General features: G+C 35.4%; 1 pseudogene; it reads right to left on the reverse strand.

Annotated features, from left to right (window-relative positions):
- Positions 1-1,029, reverse strand: part of LOC107575610 (NACHT, LRR and PYD domains-containing protein 12-like) — an 11,259-nt pseudogene that overhangs the window by 8,025 nt on the left and 2,205 nt on the right.

The following is a 1,029-nucleotide window of genomic DNA, read 5'->3' on the forward strand; positions in this document are numbered from 1 at the left end:
CCACAAATAAGTATTATAATACATTAAAACTGTTCTTATGATTATTTATGAGGTGATACAACATATTATAATGTTTTTTTTATAATGCTTTATTCATTCAATATTTACGAATATCCTAATAATGGATTATAAGAAAGTGTTACCATGTTTTGTTTTTTTGCAGCACCTTTTCTTTGCAAGAGCCACAACAATCAAACAAAACGAATATTTTGCAAATAATTTGTAAATTTGTTATTACTGTGTACTTATTATAAAGTGTTACCAATGTATCCATTAAAAAGTTATAAGTCTCTTAAATAAGCACAAATGTCAGGCAGCATCTCCAAGGCCCAAAAAATGCCTCAGGATCAACTCCTGTTCATAACTCATCTGTGCATTTGTGCTCAACACTGCAGCAAATCATTCATGAATCAAACTGATCCAGTTCAACTCACTGACTCAATGATCTGGTCACAGCGGGTGTCAAGTCAACAACACACTGAATCTGTTCTACTGAAATGAGTCAGGAACCAAGCGTAATACGATCCTCTGAGCTGAGGATTTCACTGATGAAGTGAAAATAAATCTATTGTAATCTAATTCATAAGGAAAGGAACAGTTTTTAAAACAGTTCACTGAAACATAATGTTCAAAGAAGTCATTAAGAAATGTAGGTATTATTTCATTCTCATAATTGGAAAACAGCATTACAAAATCCCAGGTTTTCCGGGATGGTTGGGAAGCCTGATTGTTTTCTCATCAGGTTTTTTGAGTAGGTGTTGCCTGTCTTGTGTTCTTGGAGAAAATGCCACTGATACAATCGTACTACAGTATAGACGGGAAATATCTGCTAGCTATAGTTATGAAACACCTATTCTTCCACATATTTACACCTAGTGATTGAGTGAAAGTGAAAGTCAAACCTCAGTATCTCCAGCTGACAGTTTGGACTCTTCAGTCCATCAGAGAGCAGCTTCACTCCTGAATCCTGCAGGTGATTGTTACTCAGGTCCAGCTCTGTCAGATGAGAGTTTGATGATTGTAGAGCAG

Source organism: Sinocyclocheilus grahami, unplaced genomic scaffold (genome assembly GCF_001515645.1).
Source record: "Sinocyclocheilus grahami isolate Dianchi unplaced genomic scaffold, SAMN03320097.WGS_v1.1 scaffold2753.1, whole genome shotgun sequence".
In the NCBI taxonomy this organism is placed as follows: Eukaryota; Metazoa; Chordata; class Actinopteri; order Cypriniformes; family Cyprinidae; genus Sinocyclocheilus; species Sinocyclocheilus grahami.